The sequence below is a fragment of the Castor canadensis genome, chromosome 4 (genome assembly GCF_047511655.1).
Source record: "Castor canadensis chromosome 4, mCasCan1.hap1v2, whole genome shotgun sequence".
Taxonomy (NCBI): Eukaryota; Metazoa; Chordata; class Mammalia; order Rodentia; family Castoridae; genus Castor; species Castor canadensis.
The window spans coordinates 50,498,851-50,506,198 of NC_133389.1; the positions used below are offsets into that span (position 1 = coordinate 50,498,851).

Here is a 7,348-nt window from a genome sequence, read left to right on the forward strand (position 1 = left end):
AGCCTCTTGAGTGATGAGATTACGGGTATACACCACCATGCCCGGCTACTGTGAAATGTTAAAAATGCCTTTTATTTTTATTTTATTTCAGATACTTTTCTATATTTAAAAAATTCTCCACAGTTTGTTACTTAGGATTAAAATAACTTAAAAAATATCCAGTTCAAATGTTTTCTTTCTGAAGCCTTCACCAGTAAGGACTGTTTGTTCTCCCTTCCTGGTCACATAACATTATATAGCATCCTTAATCATGCCCATTCATTCCATTGTAGAGTGGTGATTGCTGAAACTGGCTTATTTTCATTATTTTCTCTTTGGTACGTGCATTTGTAAGAAATGACTTCCTACTCATCTGGTTTCAGTGCCTGGAATTGGTGGCATCTGGGCCTGACAGAGTCTGATTGACCCAGAGCCATGTACAGGGTTCTGGAGAGTTTGGGCTAGAGGTTACATTAACCATCACCTAATCTCATCAACTCACTTTACAGTTGAGGAAATGAGTGCCCTAGAAGTTAGGATTTTTTTCCATTTCTTTTTTTAAATTTTATTATTATATTATTGTTATACTGGGGAACCTCATGACATTTACAAAAGTGCTTATAGTTTATCTTAGTCAAATTCACCCCCTCCATAATTCTTCTTGATCCTTCCTCCTCCCCTGCTTCTTAGAATAGTGTCAACAGGTCTCATTTTTCCATTTCCATACATGAGTACATAATATTCCCACCATATTCACCTCCTTCACCCTTTCCCTGTATCACCCCCCACACACTGGTACCAATCCGTAGACGGGACTTGTTTTATGCAGCCCTAAGCTTTTAAAGTTTTATATCTTATTTTTAATAGCCATTTCGTTCTCTTTTTTTAAGCAGTATTGGGGTTTGAACTCAGGGTTTCACACTTGCTGGTCAGACACTCTATCACTTTAGCCACACCCTGGCTCTTTTTGCTATGGTTATTTTGGAGATAGGGTGGGATGGCAGGCATGTATCACCATGCCCAGCTTCTTTTCTGGGGTCTCACAAACATTTATGCTTGAGCTAGCCCAGGCTGTCAATCCTCTGATCTCAGTCTTCTACATAGCTTGGGATGACAGGAACATGCCACTGCACCCAGCTATTGCTTGACATGAGGTCTCCTAAACTTTTTTCCCTGGGTTGGCCTTGAACCACGAATCCCCTTGATCTCAGCCTCCTGAGTACCTAAGATTACAGGCATGAGCCACTGGCATCCAGCTTGAATTGATTTTTTATTTATAATACTTCTTTCATTGTATAAAAAATTATGTGTTTGTATCTGTGTCTCTTCAATATACTGTGATCTCCTCAATCATTCAGCATTGTATTCCTCATGCAACACAATTCCAAATATATAATAAATGTCCTATCATAGAATGGATGTGTGTGTATCATACACACAGTATTTTCAGGCCCCTTCACAAATTTATTGGCTAGAACTACCTACAAAAGAGTTATGCCATGTTTATTATGTTTTTTGCTTTTCTGAGGTCCTGATATTTTAATGGCTTTCTGAAAACTCCAAAATGTATTCTTAAAAATGACAGTATTTGCTACAAGTATGATTTAAATATATAGATACCTATCAGCAATTCATATTATCTAATTCATAAAGAAACATTTCATTCTACAGAGAAATATGACTTGTTAAATAACACACTCAAGTTAATTAAAATACACAGGTAAAGTAATTTAATTACCGAACATCAGTTCTTAACAGATGCCAATTCAAAACAATCTGTCTTTGTTTCTAGGATAGGAATGAATCCTAGCCCCAAATAGAATTCACTGGTCCATTCTACTAACACAAAGGCTGTTAGAATGTGCATGCCTAGTGTGTATGAAGCCATTCAGGGGTCAGGTAGAATAGTGTTTTATAAATGCAATCAGCCTTTATTACAGAAGCAATAACAATACTTTCACAGAAAAAAATCTCTATGCCCCATTATATCAGAAGTTTCATAAAATTCAAATATGAATAACTATCTTTGGATTATTAAATGTGCTTGCAATAAAGGGTATAACAAAATGTTAATTTTGAAAGCCTTGTGAGAGACAGTTGATTCAGGAAGACTTGCTGGAAGCAATAGTATTTTACAGATGATGAAACATGTACCATTCTTATTAATTTTTTCCCTGTGCTAAGCATGGAACCCAAAGTCAGGCAAGCACTCTACCACTGAGCTACGCCTTCTAATTATGTCATTCTCCAGATGAGGAAACAACTTAAAGGAGGTTAAGTAATTTGTTCAACATCATGAGGTAGAAAGAGCTGGATGCAGAATTCAATCTGAAAGAAAACTCCAGAGTTCTATTGCCTTTGAACTCAAAAAAGTTGAGACCATTCTGTTATGAACCTCCTCCTTTATACCTTTAATCTTCAGGCCCTAACAGTTAAAACATCCTCAAAAGTTCTGTGTGTTTTCAGACTACAAACAAATACCAGAAGCACAACATCTATTTTGAACTAAAAATTTAATCTCTGTGATTTAAAATGTTCATGGACCGGAAAACTTAATACTTTTGTCAGATCTCCCCAAACTGATCTGAATGCAATTCCAATCAATTCTAGCAGACTTTTTGTAGATATTAAAAAGCTGGTTCTAAAATTGACTATGACCTATAATAAACATTTTTAAGGCCTCCTGGTGCTTACCAGGCTGTCTTTACACTAATTATATAGAAAGAGAAGGGAAAGTATATACAGCTTAGCCCAGGCCCTGTGCCTGGTCTGTATTGTGATTGGGAAGACACAGGGTAAAAGAAAAAAAATGTTTACAGTTGGAACATTCACAAACATGATTTTGGCACTTACTCTAAAGCTGCAGTAACCAAGACAGTGTGGAATTTGATGACAAAATTGACAAGTAGTTACTTTAAATAAAATTTATTTTAGGGCGCTCGGGATATAGCTCAGCAGTACAGTATGTGCATGGCCTACTTAAGGAGTCTAGGCTCAATCCCAGACACCGCATACCAAAATAATTATTTTTAACTGAGATACATAAACAGAATTATATACATTAATGGGTTATCATGTGATGTTTTAGCTCATGAGCACACTGTGTAATGTTTATACCAGGTAAAACACATCTATTTCTTCAAACATTTATCATTTCTTCATGGTGAAAATATTCCAAATCTTTACTTCTAGCTTTTTGAAATGTAAAATATGTTACCCTACTGTGGAATAGCACATCAGAACTTCTTACTGTTACCTGCTTTAAACATTACAAAACATGTATAACAAAAAGAAAAAACCACATGGTACCCATTAATACATATAATTTTTACATTTTTATGTATTGCTTTAAAAACAAATCTAATTGTTATCTATAGTTACCGAGTTATTCAATAACACAAAACTTACTGCTACCTGACTGTGGTCAACTAATTTTTGACAAAGAAGCAAAAACATTCAGTAGAAAAGGGATAGTTTTTATTTTCCAGCAAATGTGGTCCAAACAATTAGACATTCATATGCATAAAAAAGTGAATCTTAACCCATGCCTTGCATAAATTATAACTCAGTAAACCTGACTTTAAAAAATAAATGAATACAGTCTCTGAAACATGTTTTCCAAATTGCTAGTAGTCAGATCAGTGAGTCATGAACTCAATTTAGTGGGTCAGGACTGGCAAAAAGTGCATTGGATGAATAATAAAAGAAAAAAAAAGTGCATTGGAATAGACCAGGAAATACGGAATCATTGCACACAGTAAAAGGAATTTTATTAGTGAAGTATTTGCTTCAGTTTTGTATATGGGCATTTGTATATACTATATTGATGTGTCAAAAAAACAGAAACAATCACCAGTGTATTTTTATCACAGGTAATTTAATGTGGGAAACTGGTTGCACAAATGACGAAAAAGCTGAGAAGCTGAATAGGGGAAGGTAAGGCTAGATGCCAGAGCTAGGGTTATCTAACAAAGCTGAAATGACAGACAGACCTTTTTGGCTGGAATGGGAGCCAGAGAGGAAATTCAGCCACCATAAGGACTGAGAGAAAGAAATCACTAAGTTTTTCTACTCCTCCCGCTCTCTGATGTTGTGGCAGGGTCCTGTATAGGTTAGATCCAGCCAGATGTCAATTAACAATCTAGAGAACTCAGAGATGCAGCCTGTTGGGATCAGCATCCCTGTGACATGGCAGCAGAAAAACAAGAAATGGATTTGAGAGCAAACAGTCCCGGGGCCAGCACAGTTGCAAAGGGCTTGATTTAAAAAGGTTTAAAACCCATTATCTCAGAGGGCAAAGCTAACTCCTATTTTATGCTTTTCTTTTTCTATGTAGAAAGAATAAAATCACACTTTTGATCATTAGAGGTCACCAAATTTTGCCCTTTTTAATGTGTAGTTTGAAGTAATGAAGTGAGATTAGGAGACTAATCCAGTTCTCTCAATAGTTTTACAAACACCTCTTAGCAGAGAGGAGAAAACTCCTTGGATATGTAGGTAAAATTTAGGCTAGAAACAACAGTGCAGGAAGGATGAATACAGCAGCAAATATGAGAGAACCAAATGCTTCTCTCTTTGATAGTATACAAGGAAAATAATAGTAGTTAAAATTGGTAAGATAGGTACTAATTGTCTGTCAGCATATGTGTAAGAGCTCCATACAATTGCCTAGATCCACAAGGAAGCCAGTACCCATAACTTATCAACACCACCCTGTTCCTGACTGATGAATATCTGCTTCCTCTAGTTCCAGAACTTTGACCTTCAATTATTAGGGGTTTCTAATTCCATGCTGGGAAATGACTCTTAAAGTTCCTTCATTCAGTATTCTGCTAGTCTCTCACCACCTCCCTGATTTTGAATCAAATCTAATGCTTGATCCTTTGTGACTTAAAACATTCTGTTGGCATCAACATCACTGTGACATAGAAACAGAAGAACAAGGAATGCATTTGAGAGCAAATAGGCCAGCACAGTTGCAAGGTAAAATGATTGAGGGTCCAGTTCTGAAAGGTTTAAAAGCCATTACCTTAGAGGGAAAAGCTAAAATGTTGCTTTTGAGCTTCTCCCCCTGTAACAATTATGTAGAAACAGTATATTTGAATTCTTTTTCTTTTCTGTCTGACCTCCAGTTAATTTTTTAATATGGTTCTGGTAATATTGTTTTAAACTCAACTGGGTTACTATCAAGAGTTCTGGTTAAAGGCAATGAATATTTGTTTTATGGGTGGGTGGCTGAATGATGGATACAGCCTGAAAATAATGAGCATCTCAGTTCTAAATTTCAGCCAGGCTGATAAGGAGTCTCCAAGCCTGTTTCCTGGTTCTTAGTTTAAAAACCATCAAAATGAGACTCTGCTTCCACCTAGTGGTAACATAAACTACCTGTAAGAAAAGTGTGGAAAAACAAGCTTGAGTGCAAAATGAAAGTATCACAGTTTGTTTTCAGGTTTTAGCTACTTTTAATCACCTCTTGTCTATGATAGTAACAGCATTTACTCTTGTAAATAGTAACAGCATTGGCTGTCTTTGAGAGCAAGAGCATTTCACCTTGATTGTTTAACACATGATCAAACAACACTAGCAGGACTATATAAATAGACACTAGCTCAGGCACCATATGGTAGGGTATAATAAATGCCAGCAGTCTGTGTCCATTTTGAGTCAGTCCTTGGGCCCATGGTTTTAATATGGTTCTGGTAATATTGTTCCTCTTTGTTATAATAAATGCCAGCAGTCTGTGTCCATTTTGAGTCAGTCCTTGGGCCCATGGTTTTTAAAAATATGACAGACAACTGTTTTAAAGAGCAATTTTTATTGCTTTGTGCTTAAGTTTAATTTGATGACTCCCTTTAAGTAATATGTTTTTTATTCTGTAAATGTTAAAGCCTTTGTTGGTAAAAACTCAAAACAAAGTTCTGTAAAAAATAAAGCAAAACAGCTGCAAAATTCAGGAAACAGGGAGTATAAAATTAGGACTTCATGTAATAATAAACTGTATTGTATAATGAAATTGTTGCAGTTAAAGGGAGTCGAGATTGAGCCAGACTAGCCTGAGAGTTTAGGAAACACCTCCCTTCCCTTAAGGACCTGATGTTTGCTTTAAGTGGAATATTTGGGGACTGTTAAACATAGGCCAGACATATTTCCACACTTGAATAGGGCTCAAGAGTTCTGTGGAAAAGGAACTGAACTCTCTTCACAATTGGACATGAATGATGGAGTCAGTTATGGGGGGCTGGGTAGGAACATGACAGAGATCAGATCATGCAGGTGAAAGGCCTTTGGTAATCAGCATACGAGCAGAAGCTTGGAGGGTGGGAAGTGGGATGCCAAGTCAAGTGTGAGGCTATTCTTCAACCACTTAGAGCACCTGAGGTAGAGAGAAAAGAACTGATAAATAGGCCAAGGGATGTGTATGGAGTCATCTTTTTAAAAGACCAGGGTTTGTGAAGTGGATTATCAACAAGTTCAGTGATGTCAATAATACTGAGATTCCATTACAGAGTTCCTTCCTCCAATTATTGCTGTGAATTTCTTAGGTGAACTCCAACTCTATTAGATCCTACCAATCAGTGGGTCTTAAATAAGGTCTCTTCCTAGTCTATTTTGAGATCTTAATAAAACCTCTATCTCAAACACAATCATTAAAAAAAATCAAATGTTTGAAAAAGGCAGGGAACCCGAAGTGTAAAATAAAGAGTATGTGTTAGTTGGGGCACGTCGATAAGCAGGCAGGTATTATTAAGGATGCAAGAAACTGTTTGAGAGAAATTCTTGTGAAAGACAAGGAAGGGAACAAGTATAGACAGGAAGTACCCTCTATCTGCAGTGCTAGTCCAATACATGTGATTGGAGTGGGGGGAAGGACAGAGGAATGGAAGGAAAGAAGGAAGTGAGAAAAAAAGGGAGAAAGGAACTCAGTTCTAAGAAAGTTTTGGCTAGGGCCATATGGAGACCTCAGATCAAAGTCACCCATCACAGTAGCATTCTGCAGGAATGAACTTAAGCCCATACTCTTGACCACACTCAGTCATTGGCAGGGTACAGCCTTAAGGAGTGTGATATTGGTGCCATATGGAAGTGGATTGAAGAGCAGCACCTGGCGCTACCTATCAATTATCTTCCCTGCACTAGGAAATCCAAACACACAATAGAGGTTCCCAGCAATAATGTTCTGTAATATATAAGGATATATTGGCTAAATGGAGCTGAGATTCAACAGGTTCCCTACTTGCTCAGTGACCTCCTTCTCGTGCCTCTCTTGAACTTTGAGTAAGTAACTTTTTTTTTTTTTGGCAGTACTGAGGTTTGAACTCAGGGCCTCATGCTTCCTATGCAGGTAGTCTCTCACTTGAGCCATTCCCTC

At 37.1% G+C, this 7,348-nt stretch overlaps 1 pseudogene; it reads left to right on the plus strand.

The window, feature by feature from the left end:
• Positions 1-2,656: 2,656 nt before the first annotated feature.
• On the plus strand, positions 2,657-2,773 carry LOC141422968 (small nucleolar RNA SNORA51; annotated as a pseudogene).
• Positions 2,774-7,348: the final 4,575 nt, after the last annotated feature.